Raw genomic sequence first — 16850 nt, forward strand, 5'->3', positions numbered from 1 at the left:
TATTTATATAATGTACTGGAGATTACAGTGGCTGATCTTTAATTAGCCCTCTCTTTGCAGCAGCTTTCGCTTACGGCCTTACCAACCTGGCTATGCCCGATCTCGTCTGGTCTCGGAAGCTAAGCAGGTTTGGGCCTGGTTAGTACTTGGATGGGAGACCGCCTGGGAATACCAGGTGCTGTAAGCTTTTGGGTTTTATTCCGAACTTATATAATGAACTGGAGATTAGAGTGTCTGATCTTTAAATAGCCCTCTCTTTGCAGCAGCTTTCGCTTACGGCCATACCAACCTGGCTATGCCTGATCTCGTCTGATCTCTGAAGCTAAGCAGGTTTGGGCTTGGTTAGTACTTGGATGGGAGACTGCCTGGGAATACCAGGTGCTGTAAGCTTTTTGGAAAATTTTCATTAGTTATGTAATAATCTTGAAAAAAAAAAAAAAAGAGTCAATGCCAGATCTCTGAATCTTAGCATGTTTGGTTCTGGTTACTACTTGGATGGGAGACTGCCTGGGAATAATACCAGGTGCTGTAAGCTTTTGGATTTTCTTCCCTACTTATATATTGAACTGGAGATTAGAGTGGCTGATCTTTAAATAGCCCTCTCTCTGCAGCAGCCTTCGCTTACGGCCATACCTGGCTATGCCTGGTTAGTACTTGGATGGGAAACCGCCTGGGAATACCAGGTGCTGAAAGCTTTTTGGAAATGTTTCACAATTTTTTACTTTTTGGAATTTTTTCACTAATTATATAATAATCTTGAAAAAAAAAAAAGAGTCAATGCCCGATGTCTGAATCTTAGCATGTTTGGTTCTGGTTACTACTTGGATGGGAGACCGCCTGGGATTGCAAGGTGCTGTAAGCTTTTGGGTTTTCGTCCCTATTTATATAATGTACTGGAGATTACAGTGGCTGATCTTTAATTAGCCCTCTCTTTGCAGCAGCTTTCGCTTACGGCCATACCAACCTGGCTATGCCCGATCTCGTCTGGTCTCGGAAGCTAAGCAGGTTTGGGCCTGGTTAGTACTTGGATGGGAGACCGCCTGGGAATACCAGGTGCTGTAAGCTTTTGGGTTTTATTCCTAACTTATATAATGAACTGGAGATTAGAGTGTCTGATCTTTAAATAGCCCTCTCTTTGCAGCAGCTTTCGCTTACGGCCATACCAACCTGGCTATGCCTGATCTCGTCTGATCTCGGAAGCTAAGCAGGTTTGGGCTTGGTTAGTACTTGGATGGGAGACCGCCTGGGAATACCAGGTGCTGAAAGCTTTTTGGAAATGTTTCACAATTTTTTACTTTTTGGAATTTTTTCACTAATTATATAATAATCGTGCAAAAAAAAAAAAAAAAGTCAATGCCCGATCTCTGAATCTTAGCATGTTTGGTTCTGGTTACTACTTGGATGGGAGACTGCCTGGGAATAATACCAGGTGCTGTAAGCTTTTGGGTTTTCTTCCCTACTTATATATTGAACTGGAGATTAGAGTGGCTGATCTTTAAATAGCCCTCTCTCTGCAGCAGCCTTCGCTTACGGCCATACCTGGCTATGCCTGGTTAGTACTTGGATGGGAAACCGCTTGGGAAAACCAGGTGCTGAAAGCTTTTTGGAAATTTTTCCAAATTTTTTACTTTTTGGAATTTCTTCACTCATTATATAATAATCGTGCAAAAAAAAAAAAAAGAGTCAATGCCCGATGTCTGAATCTTAGCATGTTTGGTTCTGGTTACTACTTGGATGGGAGACTGCCTGGGATTGCCAGGTGGTGTAAGCTTTTGGGTTTTCGTCCCTATTTATATAATGTACTGGAGATTACAGTGGCTGATCTTTAATTAGCCCTCTCTTTGCAGCAGCTTTCGCTTACGGCCATACCAACCTGAGGGCGCTAGAGAGCTAGTGAGAAACAGGAAGTGTGTTGGCTATAGGGAGGTGAGAAAGGCTCACCCAAACTTTTGTGTTGTTTTTTGCGTTGTTTTTGTTCAAGATAAGTATTTTGTTTCAAGTTTTTGTGTAATTTTTGTTATTTGTCCTCCCAACAGCTTTGCTGTTTGGGAGGGATCATTTTAGTTTTGTGTTTTTTTTTGTTAAATGGACGGATTAACAGCTACAGACATGGATTTGGCAAAACAAACAAGGCAGCTAACTGAAAATGGACTGGATAAAAGACAACGAGAAAAGGATTACCCAGAAAGGAGACTCAAACGGATTTATGCAAAGGAAGCAACGGTAGTGATTGATTTGACGGAGGTAAAAGATGGGAGAGCAGAGGACATTATAGAAGCATTGAAAGACAAGATTGAAGTGACTAGCATACTAGCGGTAAGACCAAAAATGATGAAACAATATGAAATTACATTGGAAAAGGAAGAAGATATTGAGAAACTGGAAGAAGGATTGATGATTAAAGGAAAGACTTGTGAAATTAAAAAGTTGAACAATAAGGATTTTGCTGTATCTTTCATGCATCTGCCTGCTTACCTGGAGGATGATGATATTTTAAAGAAGCTGGAGGGATGGGTTGTGACTCCTATCTCACAGATCAAAAGGAGATTCTACCCGGGCACCCGCATTGAGGATGGAACGAGATTCCTGAGAGTACGGTTTCCAAAAGAGGTGGCTTCTCTGCCCTACAGTACGAGAATGGAGACGGAAGAGGGACCTCAGTATTTCAGGGTGATACATAGCCAGCAGGTGAGAACCTGTAGGTTATGTATGAGCCCTGAACACATGATGAAGGACTGTCCGGACTTCAAATGCTTTAAGTGCTCGGAAAGGGGACATTTCGCGAGGGACTGTAATGCGGTGAGGTGCCCGGACTGCAGGCTCGTGCTAAATAAGTGCGAGTGCTGGTTCGGAGAACCACATCAGGAGGAAGAGCAGGGGTGCGGGCAGATACATGAGGAAGACGGTGAAGAGGAGCTACACGAGAACACGGAAGGAACACAAAGAGAGGATACCGCAAGCACAGACGTTGAAGAGGAAAGTGAAAGGACTGGATTAACACAGTGCAGTGAGGAAACGGGGTCACTGATGGAAATAACTGATACTTTACAGATTGAACTGGAAAAGACAGAGGAGCAGGAGTGGGTCAGCGAGGATGGGAGAATGGACAAAGACAGTGAATGCATCGACGATGCCGGCACTACAGGAATCAATAAAAGAAGAAGACAAACTAAGGTAACACCAAATTTAGAGAAAGCCAAAAGAAAAGTATTAAAACAAGGATGTGAGGAAAAACAGGACAGTGGGGAAATGGTAAAGGAAGGAGAGGGAATGAACTGACAATATGGGGATTTTATGGCTTTTATTTTATTTTATGGTGCTGAAAATTGTGACTTTTAATGCTAGAGGACTAATGAATGTTTATAAATTTGAAAAGGTGAAGGAATTGTGTCAAAATGAAGATGTGATTTTATTGCAAGAGACAAACTGGAAAGAGAATGTTATGGAGGATATTACAAAAAGATGGGAAGGGGAATTACTTGTTAATAATGAAGAGGAAAAATGGGAGGAGGAGTGGCGGTTTTAATAAGAAAAGACAGAAGTATAAAGACAAAACTTATATATAATGATAAAAAAGGAAAATGTATGGTGGTAGAAATGGAAATGGAAGAAGACAAATTTGTTTTAGTGAACGTGCACGCTCCCAATGGAGAAAATAAAAGAAATTATACTTTAATGTTTTAGCTGATGTAATTGGAAAATGGGGGAAGGTGGTGATTGCAGGGGATTTTAACACTGTTTTTAGTAAAATGGATATGGCAAATGGGATGGTTTCTAAATCGGATGGGGGTAGAAAAGAACTAAGGTCATTGATGGAAGAGAAAAATATGATTGATGTGTGGCGGGAAAGGAATGGAAAAAAGAAGGAATTTTCAAGAAGACAGTTGGTGGGGAATTTTATGTGCCAAACCAGAATAGACTATTTTTTAAGTACCAGAAATCTTGAATGTTTCATTGATGGAATATTTCACAAAGAAACGACCTTAAGCGATCACAAAATGGTTTTAATGACGATGGATTTTAAAAGACAAACAAAGGGACCTGGGGTGTGGATTTTAAACACTGAGGTTTTAAAGAATGAAAGTTTTAAAAAAGAAATTGAAATGATATTAGATGGGAGGAAAAAAGACCAGATGTATATGGAAGACAAAACGCAATGGTGGGAAAATGTTAAGTATGGTATTAAGAAATATTCTATGAAGTACTGTAATTTATTACAAAATGTTAAAAGAACCAAGGAGAGAGAAATAAGGAGAACTCTAAAAGAGGAGTTAAATAAAAATGAAGTAGATGTGCAAAAAGTAATTGAAATAGAAAATACGTTGAGAAAAATAGAAGAGGGGAAATGCAAGGGGGCAATGTTGAGAAGCAAAGCAAAATATACGGTGGAAGGGGAAAAATGTAACAGATTCTTTTTTAATCTTGAGAAAAGCAGGGGGAGAGCGGAAACAATTAAAGAACTTAAAAGTAGGAATGGACAGGTGGTCTCAGATACAGAGGGGATTTTAAAAGAAGTGAAATCATTTTATGAAGAACTTTTTAAGTCGGAGGGGGGAGATGAGGAAAAAAGGAATATTTTGTTGCAACAGATAACAAGGAAAGTTGGCGAAGAGGATAAAAGAATATGTGAAAGGGAAATAGAAATTGAAGAGATCATACATGCCATAAATCAATTAAGAGTGAGGAAAAGCCCCGGAGTAGATGGTATTGGAAGTGAGTTTTACAAAGTTTTTAAAGACAAAGTAAGCGTGATTTTAAATGAAATTTTTGAAGAAGTTTTTAAAAATGAAAGAGTAAGCCCAAGAATGGGGCTAGGATTAATGAAAATAATATACAAGAAAAAAGGAGACAAAACTGAGCTGAAAAATTTTAGACCCATTACAATGCTAAACACTGATTTTAAAATTTTAGCCAAGGTCTTAGCAAACAGATTAAAAAATGTCATGCCAAATATAATAGAAACAAACCAAGCGTACGGAGTAAAGGCGAGAGATATAGCAGATGTTACTAGCAGCATTAGAGATATAGTAGGGTATATAAAAGAAAAGGGCAAAAGTGCTTATGTTATTAGTATGGATTTTGAAAAGGCTTTTGACAGAGTTGAACATGGCTTTTTATTTGCAGTTTTAAAGGAATTTGGGTTTGGGAATAATTTTATAAAATGGATTTCGGTTTTATACAGGGATATTTTTACAAAAGTAAAATGCAACGGTTTTTTAACTCAACCTTTTAAAGTTTTAAGATCCATAAGACAGGGGTGTCCTTTGTCGGCGCAATTGTACTCTTTGGTAGCAGAACCTTTAGGGCTTTTAATAAATAGAGAAAAAAGAATAAATGGAATACGAATGGAAGAGGGAGAAGAATTAAAGAAAATATTTCAATATGCTGATGACACGACAATTGTGGTTGAAAATGTAGAAAGTGTTAAAAGAGTGATGGAGAAAACAAAACAGTATTGTGAGGGTTCGGGTGCAAAAATAAATGAAGAAAAAACTGTATACATGAAATATGGAAGGGTGGAGGTTCTTACAGGGATCTGTAATTTTATGGAGGTGCAAGAAATAAAGATTTTAGGAATAATTGTAGCAAAGAATGAAAAGGAGGCTATGGACAGTATGTGGGAAGAGACGGTGGGAGGGATGGAAAGAAGACTGATTTTCTGGAGAAGCAGGGTTTTAAGTTTAAAGGGGAAAATTTTAGTTGTAAACATGCTAATGTTATCTAGAATGTGGTATACATTACATGTGATGCCATTGCCAGACTGGGTTTTAAAGAGAATAAAGAAATGTGTTTTAGAATTTTTATGGGACAAAAAGCCTCCAAGAATTGCATATTTTACACTGATAGGGAAACCGGGGGAGGTAGGGATGGGTTTGGTGGATGTAGAACAAAAAATGAAAAGCATGAGAGTAAAGGTGGTAAGAAAATATTTGGATGATACGAACAGAGCAGAGTGGAAGAGATTGATGGCTCTTTATTTAAATAAATGTGGGAATTTTAATTTGGGGGACAATGTTTTATGGATGAAGCTTAAGAATTGGATGATGGAGGGGATCCCACGATTTTACAAAGAGGTTTTAAGCGCTTGGAGGCTTTTTTTAACAGAGGTGGATTTTAATCCGGAGGGGAGGGAAATGATTTTAAATCAACCTCTGTTTTTAAATGGAAAAATAAAGATGCAAGAGTATGATATCTATTTTAAGAAGTGGTTGCAAGCGGGATTTGTAAAGGTGAGGGATGTTTTATGGGAATTTAAAGAGGGATTTTTACCACTTCAAGTGATCATAGATGCAATGGATGAGGAGAAGGAGGACTTTAATGTAAATGTTTTAAAAAGACAATACGAACAAGTAAAAAAAGCAATCCCAGGACAATGGCTGGATGAAATTATTAATGAGGGAGAAAAAGAAAAGAAAATGAGCATGTTTCTAAAATGTAAAGACAATATGGTGAATTTTAATTTGGGTTCTGTTAAAATGTTTTATGGGTTTTTTATAAATGGAGTTTTTAAAAAACCTCTTGCCAATCAGTTATGGATAAGGCATTTTAATGAAATCGAAGAGGAAGATATATGGAAGAACATGACATGGAAATGGTTGGATGCGGATTTAGAAAGTTTTGATTATTTTATTAGACAAAATGTGATTTTTACGGAAATGAGATTGTGTGCAATGCAGAAAAAAACTAATGCCCTATGCAGAGTTTGTAAAAAAGAAGATGAAGGAATTTTACATTTGTTTTTATTCTGTGAGAAGTTGAGCCCATTTTTTAAGGAATTAAAGGAAATAATCAAAGACTTAAGAGATAATGAGGTGGACTGCAACTGGAATAGATTTTTTATGTTGGGAATGGCAGAGAATACAGCAAACAAGAAACTAATTAATTTGTTTTTAATTTTGGCCAAAAAAGCTATATGGAAAAGAAGGAATATAGTCAAAAACAGAGATTTTACTGCAAACCTATGGTTGATTTTTAAACAGTTGGTTGAAGATTATGTAAAAATGCTGTACAGTTATTTTAAACTGGAAAACAAGATGGGGGATTTTTATGGAATTTTTACGAAGGATATTTTAAAACAAAAGCACTTTTATATGCCAAAAGAAGATTAATGAACTTGATGAATTTGTGATTTTAGATGTTTTTGGTTTTTAGTGTTATGCATTTTTGGAAAAATGCTTTTGTGAAATGCTTTTGCATTTATGAAAATTTCCCTGTAACAGCTTTAATGTCTTGTACACAACTTGTATTTTGACTGATAATAAAAAGAAAAAAAAAAAAAGAAAAAAGAAAAAAAAAAAAAAGAAAAAAAAAAAAAAAAAAAAGCTATGCCCGATCTCGTCTGGTCTTGGAAGCTAAGCAGGTTTGGGCCTGGTTAGTACTTGGATGGGAGACCGCCTGGGAATACCAGGTGCTGTAAGCTTTTTAGAAAATTTTCATTAGTTATGTAATAATCTTGAAAAAAAAAAAAAAAAGAGTCAATGCCAGATCTCTGAATCTTAGCATGTTTGGTTCTGGTTAGTACTTGGATGGGAAACCGCTTGGGAATACCAGGTGCTGAAAGCTTTTTGGAAATTTTTCAAAATTTTTTACTTTTTGGAATTTCTTCACTCATTATATTATAATCGTGCAAAAAAAAAAAAAAAAAAAAAAAAAGAGTCAATGCCCAATCTCTGAATCTTAGAATGTTTGGTTCTGGTTACTACTTGGATGGGAGACTGCCTGGGAATAATACCAGGTGCTGTAAGCTTTTGGGTTTTCTTCCCTACTTATATATTGAACTGGAGATTAGAGTGGCTGATCTTTAAATAGCCCTCTCTCTGCAGCAGCCTTCGCTTACGGCCATACCTGGCTATGCCTGGTTAATACTTGGATGGGAAACCGCTTGGGAATACCAGGTGCTGAAAGCTTTTTGGAAATTTTTCACAATTTTTTACTTTTTGGAATTTCTTCACTCATTATATAATAATCGTGCAAAAAAAAAAAAAAGAGTCAATGCCCGATGTCTGAATCTTAGCATATTTGGTTCTGGTTACTACTTGGATGGGAGACCGCCTGGGAATACCAGGTGCTGAAAGCTTTTTGGAAATGTTTCACAATTTTTTACTTTTTGGAATTTTTTCACTAATTATATAATAATCGTGGAAAAAAAAAAAAGAGTCAATGCCCGATCTCTGAATCTTAGCATGTTTGGTTCTGGTTACTACTTGGATGGGAGACTGCCTGGGAATAATACCAGGTGCTGTAAGCTTTTGGGTTTTCTTCCCTACTTATATATTGAACTGGAGATTAGAGTGGCTGATCTTTAAATAGCCCTCTCTCTGCAGCAGCCTTCGCTTACGGCCATACCTGGCTATGCCTGGTTAGTACTTGGATGGGAAACCGCCTGGGAATACCAGGTGCTGAAAGCTTTTTGGAAATGTTTCACAATTTTTTACTTTTTGGAATTTTTTCACTCATTATATAATAATCGTGCAAAAAAAAAAAAAGAGTCAATGCCCGATGTCTGAATCTTAGCATATTTGGTTCTGGTTACTACTTGGATGGGAGACCGCCTGGGAATACCAGGTGCTGAAAGCTTTTTGGAAATTTTTCACAATTTTTTACTTTTTGGAATTTTTTCACTAATTATATAATAATCGTGCAAAAAAAAAAAAGAGTCAATGCCCGATCTCTGAATCTTAGCATGTTTGGTTCTGGTTACTACTTGGATGGGAGACTGCCTGGGAATAATACCAGGTGCTGTAAGCTTTTGGGTTTTCTTCCCTACTTATATATTGAACTGGAGATTAGAGTGGCTGATCTTTAAATAGCCCTCTCTCTGCAGCAGCCTTCGCTTACGGCCATACCTGGCTATGCCTGGTTAGTACTTGGATGGGAAACCGCCTGGGAATACCAGGTGCTGAAAGCTTTTTGGAAATTTTTCAAAATTTTTTACTTTTTGGAATTTTTTCACTAATTATATAATAATCGTGCAAAAAAAAAAAAAAGAGTCAATGCCCGATCTCTGAATCTTAGCATGTTTGGTTCTGGTTACTACTTGGATGGGAGACTGCCTGGGAATAATACCAGGTGCTGTAAGCTTTTGGGTTTTCTTTCCTACTTATATATTGAACTGGAGATTAGAGTGGCTGATCTTTAAATAGCCCTCTCTCTGCAGCAGCCTTCGCTTACGGCCATACCTGGCTATGCCTGGTTAGTACTTGGATGGGAAACCGCCTGGGAATACCAGGTGCTGAAAGCTTTTTGGAAATGTTTCACAATTTTTTACTTTTTGGAGTTTTTTCACTAATTATATAATAATCGTGCAAAAAAAAAAAAAGAGTCAATGCCCGATCTCTGAATCTTAGCATGTTTGGTTCTGGTTACTACTTGGATGGGAGACTGCCTGGGAATAATACCAGGTGCTGTAAGCTTTTGGGTTTTCATCCCTACTTATATATTGAACTGGAGATTAGAGTGGCTGATCTTTAAATAGCCCTCTCTCTGCAGCAGCCTTCGCTTACGGCCATACCTGGCTATGCCTGGTTAGTACTTGGATGGGAAACCGCTTGGGAATACCAGGTGCTGAAAGCTTTTTGGAAATTTTTCAAAATTTTTTACTTTTTGGAATTTCTTCACTAATTATATAATAATCGTGCAAAAAAAAAAAAAGAGTCAATGCCTGATGTCTGAATCTTAGCATGTTTGGTTCTGGTTACTACTTGGATGGGAGACCGCCTGGGATTGCTAGGTGCTGTAAGCTTTTGGGTTTTCGTCCCTACTTATATATTGAACTGGAGATTAGAGTGGCTGATCTTTAAATAGCCCTCTCTCTGCAGCAGCCTTCGCTTACGGCCATACCTGGCTATGCCTGGTTAGTACTTGGATGGGAAACCGCTTGGGAATACCAGGTGCTGAAAGCTTTTTGGAAATTTTTCAAAATTTTTTACTTTTTGGAATTTCTTCACTAATTATATAATAATCGTGCAAAAAAAAAAAAGAGTCAATGCCCGATCTCTGAATCTTAGCATGTTTGGTTCTGGTTACTACTTGGATGGGAGACTGCCTGTGAATAATACCAGGTGCTGTAAGCTTTTGGGTTTTCTTCCCTACTTATCTATTGAACTGGAGATTAGAGTGGCTGATCTTTAAATAGCCCTCTCTCTGCAGCAGCCTTCGCTTACGGCCATACCTGGCTATGCCTGGTTAGTACTTGGATGGGAAACCGCTTGGGAATACCAGGTGCTGAAAGCTTTTTGGAAATTTTTCAAAATTTTTTACTTTTTGGAATTTCTTCACTCATTATATAATAATCGTGCAAAAAAAAAAAAAAAAAGAGTCAATGCCCGATGTCTGAATCTTAGCATGTTTGGTTCTGGTTACTACTTGGATGGGAGACCGCCTGGGATTGCCAGGTGCTGTAAGCTTTTGGGTTTTCGTCCCTATTTATATAATGTACTGGAGATTACAGTGGCTGATCTTTAATTAGCCCTCTCTTTGCAGCAGCTATCGCTTACGGCCATACCAACCTGGCTATGCCCGATCTCGTCTGGTCTTGGAAGCTAAGCAGGTTTGGGCCTGGTTAGTACTTGGATGGGAGACCGCCTGGGAATACCAGGTTCTGTAAGCTTTTGGGTTTTATTCCGAACTTATATAATGAACTGGAGATTAGAGTGTCTGATCTTTAAATAGCCCTCTCTTTGCAGCAGCTTTCGCTTACGGCCATACCAACCTGGCTATGCCTGATCTCATCTGATCTCGGAAGCTAACCAGGTTTGGGCTTGGTTAGTATTTGGATGGGAGACAGCCTGGGAATACCAGGTGCTGTAAGCTTTTTGGAAAATTTTCATTAGTTATGTAATAATCTTGAAAAAAAAAAAAAAAGAGTCAATGCCAGATCTCTGATTCTTAGCATGTTTGGTTCTGGTTACTACTTGGATGGGAGACTGCCTGGGAATAATACCAGGTGCTGTAAGCTTTAAGGTTTTCTTCCCTACCTATATATTGAACTGGAGTTTAGAGTGGCTGATCTTTAAATAGCCCTCTCTCTGCAGCAGCCTTCGCTTACGGCCATACCAACCTGGCTATGCCCGATCTCGTCTGGTCTTGGAAGCTAAGCAGGTTTGGGCCTGGTTAGTACTTGGATGGGAGACCGCCTGGGAATACCAGGTGCTGTAAGCTTTTGGGTTTTATTCCGAACTTATATAATGAACTGGAGATTAGAGTGTCTGATCTTTAAATAGCCCTCTCTTTGCAGCAGCTTTCGCTTACGGCCATACCAACCTGGCTATGCCTGATCTCGTCTGATCTCGGAAGCTAAGCAGGTTTGGGCTTGGTTAGTACTTGGATGGGAGACAGCCTGGGAATACCAGGTGCTGTAAGCTTTTTGGAAAATTTTCATTAGTTATGTAATAATCTTGAAAAAAAAAAAAAAAAGAGTCAATGCCAGATCTCTGAATCTTAGCATGTTTGGTTCTGGTTACTACTTGGATGGGAGACTGCATGGGATTAATACCAGGTGCTGTAAGCTTTTGGGTTTTCTTCCCTACTTATATATTGAACTGGAGATTAGTGTGGCTGATCTTTAAATAGCCCTCTCTCTGCAGCAGCCTTCGCTTACGGCCATACCTGGCTATGCCTGGTTAGTACTTGGATGGGAAACCGCCTGGGAATACCAGGTGCTGAAAGCTTTTTGGAAAGTTTCACAATTTTTTACTTTTTGGAATTTTTTCACTAATTATATAATAATCGTGCAAAAAAAAAAAAAAAAAAAAAAAAAGAGTCAATGCCCGATGTCTGAATCTTAGCATGTTTGGTTCTGGTTACTACTTGGATGGGAGACCGCCTGGGATTGCCAGGTGCTGTAAGCTTTTGGGTTTTCGTCCCTATTTATATAATGTACTGGAGATTACAGTGGCTGATCTTTAATTAGCCCTCTCTTTGCAGCAGCTTTCGCTTACGGCCATACCAACCTGAGGGCGCTAGAGAGCTAGTGAGAAACAGGAAGTGTGTTGGCTATAGGGAGGTGAGAAAGGCTCACCCAAACTTTTGTGTTGTTTTTTGCGTTGTTTTTGTTCAAGATAAGTATTTTGTTTCAAGTTTTTGTGTAATTTTTGTTATTTGATCATTTTAGTTTTGTGTTTTTTTTTTTGTTAAATGGACGGATTAACAGCTACAGACATGGATTTGGCAAAACAAACAAGGCAGCTAACTGAAAATGGACTGGATAAAAGACAACGAGAAAAGGATTACCCAGAAAGGAGACTCAAACGGATTTATGCAAAGGAAGCAACGGTAGTGATTGATTTGACGGAGGTAAAAGATGGGAGAGCAGAGGACATTATAGAAGCATTGAAAGACAAGATTGAAGTGACTAGCATACTAGCGGTAAGACCAAAAATGATGAAACAATATGAAATTACATTGGAAAAGGAAGAAGATATTGAGAAACTGGAAGAAGGATTGATGATTAAAGGAAAGACTTGTGAAATTAAAAAGTTGAACAATAAGGATTTTGCTGTATCTTTCATGCATCTGCCTGCTTACCTGGAGGATGATGATATTTTAAAGAAGCTGGAGGGATGGGTTGTGACTCCTATCTCACAGATCAAAAGGAGATTCTACCCGGGCACCCGCATTGAGGATGGAACGAGATTCCTGAGAGTACGGTTTCCAAAAGAGGTGGCTTCTCTGCCCTACAGTACGAGAATGGAGACGGAAGAGGGACCTCAGTATTTCAGGGTGATACATAGCCAGCAGGTGAGAACCTGTAGGTTATGTATGAGCCCTGAACACATGATGAAGGACTGTCCGGACTTCAAATGCTTTAAGTGCTCGGAAAGGGGACATTTCGCGAGGGACTGTAATGCGGTGAGGTGCCCGGACTGCAGGCTCGTGCTAAATAAGTGCGAGTGCTGGTTCGGAGAACCACATCAGGAGGAAGAGCAGGGGTGCGGGCAGATACATGAGGAAGACGGTGAAGAGGAGCTACACGAGAACACGGAAGGAACACAAAGAGAGGATACCGCAAGCACAGACGTTGAAGAGGAAAGTGAAAGGACTGGATTAACACAGTGCAGTGAGGAAACGGGGTCACTGATGGAAATAACTGATACTTTACAGATTGAACTGGAAAAGACAGAGGAGCAGGAGTGGGTCAGCGAGGATGGGAGAATGGACAAAGACAGTGAATGCATCGACGATGCCGGCACTACAGGAATCAATAAAAGAAGAAGACAAACTAAGGTAACACCAAATTTAGAGAAAGCCAAAAGAAAAGTATTAAAACAAGGATGTGAGGAAAAACAGGACAGTGGGGAAATGGTAAAGGAAGGAGAGGGAATGAACTGACAATATGGGGATTTTATGGCTTTTATTTTATTTTATGGTGCTGAAAATTGTGACTTTTAATGCTAGAGGACTAATGAATGTTTATAAATTTGAAAAGGTGAAGGAATTGTGTCAAAATGAAGATGTGATTTTATTGCAAGAGACAAACTGGAAAGAGAATGTTATGGAGGATATTACAAAAAGATGGGAAGGGGAATTACTTGTTAATAATGAAGAGGAAAAATGGGAGGAGGAGTGGCGGTTTTAATAAGAAAAGACAGAAGTATAAAGACAAAACTTATATATAATGATAAAAAAGGAAAATGTATGGTGGTAGAAATGGAAATGGAAGAAGACAAATTTGTTTTAGTGAACGTGCACGCTCCCAATGGAGAAAATAAAAGAAATTATACTTTAATGTTTTAGCTGATGTAATTGGAAAATGGGGGAAGGTGGTGATTGCAGGGGATTTTAACACTGTTTTTAGTAAAATGGATATGGCAAATGGGATGGTTTCTAAATCGGATGGGGGTAGAAAAGAACTAAGGTCATTGATGGAAGAGAAAAATATGATTGATGTGTGGCGGGAAAGGAATGGAAAAAAGAAGGAATTTTCAAGAAGACAGTTGGTGGGGAATTTTATGTGCCAAACCAGAATAGACTATTTTTTAAGTACCAGAAATCTTGAATGTTTCATTGATGGAATATTTCACAAAGAAACGACCTTAAGCGATCACAAAATGGTTTTAATGACGATGGATTTTAAAAGACAAACAAAGGGACCTGGGGTGTGGATTTTAAACACTGAGGTTTTAAAGAATGAAAGTTTTAAAAAAGAAATTGAAATGATATTAGATGGGAGGAAAAAAGACCAGATGTATATGGAAGACAAAACGCAATGGTGGGAAAATGTTAAGTATGATATTAAGAAATATTCTATGAAGTACTGTAATTTATTACAAAATGTTAAAAGAACCAAGGAGAGAGAAATAAGGAGAACTCTAAAAGAGGAGTTAAATAAAAATGAAGTAGATGTGCAAAAAGTAATTGAAATAGAAAATACGTTGAGAAAAATAGAAGAGGGGAAATGCAAGGGGGCAATGTTGAGAAGCAAAGCAAAATATACGGTGGAAGGGGAAAAATGTAACAGATTCTTTTTTAATCTTGAGAAAAGCAGGGGGAGAGCGGAAACAATTAAAGAACTTAAAAGTAGGAATGGACAGGTGGTCTCAGATACAGAGGGGATTTTAAAAGAAGTGAAATCATTTTATGAAGAACTTTTTAAGTCGGAGGGGGGAGATGAGGAAAAAAGGAATATTTTGTTGCAACAGATAACAAGGAAAGTTGGCGAAGAGGATAAAAGAATATGTGAAAGGGAAATAGAAATTGAAGAGATCATACATGCCATAAATCAATTAAGAGTGAGGAAAAGCCCCGGAGTAGATGGTATTGGAAGTGAGTTTTACAAAGTTTTTAAAGACAAAGTAAGCGTGATTTTAAATGAAATTTTTGAAGAAGTTTTTAAAAATGAAAGAGTAAGCCCAAGAATGGGGCTAGGATTAATGAAAATAATATACAAGAAAAAAGGAGACAAAACTGAGCTGAAAAATTTTAGACCCATTACAATGCTAAACACTGATTTTAAAATTTTAGCCAAGGTCTTAGCAAACAGATTAAAAAATGTCATGCCAAATATAATAGAAACAAACCAAGCGTACGGAGTAAAGGCGAGAGATATAGCAGATGTTACTAGCAGCATTAGAGATATAGTAGGGTATATAAAAGAAAAGGGCAAAAGTGCTTATGTTATTAGTATGGATTTTGAAAAGGCTTTTGACAGAGTTGAACATGGCTTTTTATTTGCAGTTTTAAAGGAATTTGGGTTTGGGAATAATTTTATAAAATGGATTTCGGTTTTATACAGGGATATTTTTACAAAAGTAAAATGCAACGGTTTTTTAACTCAACCTTTTAAAGTTTTAAGATCCATAAGACAGGGGTGTCCTTTGTCGGCGCAATTGTACTCTTTGGTAGCAGAACCTTTAGGGCTTTTAATAAATAGAGAAAAAAGAATAAATGGAATATGAATGGAAGAGGGAGAAGAATTAAAGAAAATATTTCAATATGCTGATGACACGACAATTGTGGTTGAAAATGTAGAAAGTGTTAAAAGAGTGATGGAGAAAACAAAACAGTATTGTGAGGGTTCGGGTGCAAAAATAAATGAAGAAAAAACTGTATACATGAAATATGGAAGGGTGGAGGTTCTTACAGGGATCTGTAATTTTATGGAGGTGCAAGAAATAAAGATTTTAGGAATAATTGTAGCAAAGAATGAAAAGGAGGCTATGGACAGTATGTGGGAAGAGACGGTGGGAGGGATGGAAAGAAGACTGATTTTCTGGAGAAGCAGGGTTTTAAGTTTAAAGGGGAAAATTTTAGTTGTAAACATGCTAATGTTATCTAGAATGTGGTATGCATTACATGTGATGCCATTGCCAGACTGGGTTTTAAAGAGAATAAAGAAATGTGTTTTAGAATTTTTATGGGACAAAAAGCCTCCAAGAATTGCATATTTTACACTGATAGGGAAACCGGGGGAGGTAGGGATGGGTTTGGTGGATGTAGAACAAAAAATGAAAAGCATGAGAGTAAAGGTGGTAAGAAAATATTTGGATGATACGAACAGAGCAGAGTGGAAGAGATTGATGGCTCTTTATTTAAATAAATGTGGGAATTTTAATTTGGGGGACAATGTTTTATGGATGAAGCTTAAGAATTGGATGATGGAGGGGATCCCACGATTTTACAAAGAGGTTTTAAGCGCTTGGAGGCTTTTTTTAACAGAGGTGGATTTTAATCCGGAGGGGAGGGAAATGATTTTAAATCAACCTCTGTTTTTAAATGGAAAAATAAAGATGCAAGAGTATGATATCTATTTTAAGAAGTGGTTGCAAGCGGGATTTGTAAAGGTGAGGGATGTTTTATGGGAATTTAAAGAGGGATTTTTACCACTTCAAGTGATCATAGATGCAATGGATGAGGAGAAGGAGGACTTTAATGTAAATGTTTTAAAAAGACAATACGAACAAGTAAAAAAAGCAATCCCAGGACAATGGCTGGATGAAATTATTAATGAGGGAGAAAAAGAAAAGAAAATGAGCATGTTTCTAAAATGTAAAGACAATATGGTGAATTTTAATTTGGGTTCTGTTAAAATGTTTTATGGGTTTTTTATAAATGGAGTTTTTAAAAAACCTCTTGCCAATCAGTTATGGATAAGGCATTTTAATGAAATCGAAGAGGAAGATATATGGAAGAACATGACATGGAAATGGTTGGATGCGGATTTAGAAAGTTTTGATTATTTTATTAGACAAAATGTGATTTTTACGGAAATGAGATTGTGTGCAATGCAGAAAAAAACTAATGCCCTATGCAGAGTTTGTAAAAAAGAAGATGAAGGAATTTTACATTTGTTTTTATTCTGTGAGAAGTTGAGCCCATTTTTTAAGGAATTAAAGGAAATAATCAAAGACTTA

General features: G+C 37.7%; 8 non-coding genes across 8 annotated transcripts; all 8 read left to right on the forward strand.

The window, feature by feature from the left end:
• Positions 1 to 68: 68 nt before the first annotated feature.
• LOC132138384 (5S ribosomal RNA) lies at positions 69 to 187 on the forward strand. Its single transcript, XR_009432678.1, has one exon. It is a non-coding gene; the product is annotated as a 5S ribosomal RNA (ribosomal RNA).
• An 84-nt stretch (positions 188 to 271) lies between these two features.
• LOC132138652 (5S ribosomal RNA) lies at positions 272 to 390 on the forward strand. Its single transcript, XR_009432937.1, has one exon. It is a non-coding gene; the product is annotated as a 5S ribosomal RNA (ribosomal RNA).
• A 556-nt stretch (positions 391 to 946) lies between these two features.
• Positions 947 to 1065, forward strand: LOC132137835 (5S ribosomal RNA). The gene has a single exon (XR_009432154.1). It is a non-coding gene; the product is annotated as a 5S ribosomal RNA (ribosomal RNA).
• An 84-nt stretch (positions 1066 to 1149) lies between these two features.
• Positions 1150 to 1268, forward strand: LOC132138665 (5S ribosomal RNA). The gene has a single exon (XR_009432949.1). It is a non-coding gene; the product is annotated as a 5S ribosomal RNA (ribosomal RNA).
• A 9222-nt stretch (positions 1269 to 10490) lies between these two features.
• LOC132138755 (5S ribosomal RNA) lies at positions 10491 to 10609 on the forward strand. The gene has a single exon (XR_009433035.1). It is a non-coding gene; the product is annotated as a 5S ribosomal RNA (ribosomal RNA).
• An 84-nt stretch (positions 10610 to 10693) lies between these two features.
• Positions 10694 to 10812, forward strand: LOC132138966 (5S ribosomal RNA). The gene has a single exon (XR_009433239.1). It is a non-coding gene; the product is annotated as a 5S ribosomal RNA (ribosomal RNA).
• Positions 10813 to 11041: 229 nt separating this feature from the next.
• Positions 11042 to 11160, forward strand: LOC132138444 (5S ribosomal RNA). The gene has a single exon (XR_009432736.1). It is a non-coding gene; the product is annotated as a 5S ribosomal RNA (ribosomal RNA).
• An 84-nt stretch (positions 11161 to 11244) lies between these two features.
• On the forward strand, positions 11245 to 11363 carry LOC132138796 (5S ribosomal RNA). The gene has a single exon (XR_009433076.1). It is a non-coding gene; the product is annotated as a 5S ribosomal RNA (ribosomal RNA).
• Positions 11364 to 16850: the final 5487 nt, after the last annotated feature.

Source organism: Carassius carassius, unplaced genomic scaffold (assembly GCF_963082965.1).
Source record: "Carassius carassius unplaced genomic scaffold, fCarCar2.1 SCAFFOLD_57, whole genome shotgun sequence".
In the NCBI taxonomy this organism is placed as follows: Eukaryota; Metazoa; Chordata; class Actinopteri; order Cypriniformes; family Cyprinidae; genus Carassius; species Carassius carassius.